The sequence below is a fragment of the Mizuhopecten yessoensis genome, unplaced genomic scaffold, assembly GCF_002113885.1.
Source record: "Mizuhopecten yessoensis strain PY_sf001 unplaced genomic scaffold, ASM211388v2 scaffold7695, whole genome shotgun sequence".
Classification (NCBI taxonomy): Eukaryota; Metazoa; Mollusca; class Bivalvia; order Pectinida; family Pectinidae; genus Mizuhopecten; species Mizuhopecten yessoensis.
The window spans coordinates 262769-262969 of record NW_018407176.1 but is presented as its reverse complement, the minus strand read 5'-3'; positions in this window follow the sequence as shown (position 1 = coordinate 262969).

The following is a 201-nucleotide window of genomic DNA, read 5'->3' as shown; positions in this document are numbered from 1 at the left end:
AGTTTGTCTTTATACATGTGTTGCCGCTGTAGTGAAGTTTGTCTTTATACATGTGTTGCCGTCGGAGTGAAGTTTGTCTTTATACATGTGTTGCCGCTGTAGTGAAGTTTATCTTTATACATGTGTGGCCGCTGTTGTGAAGTTTGTCTTTATACATGTGTTCCCGCCGGAGTGAATTTTGTTTTTATACATGTGTCCCCA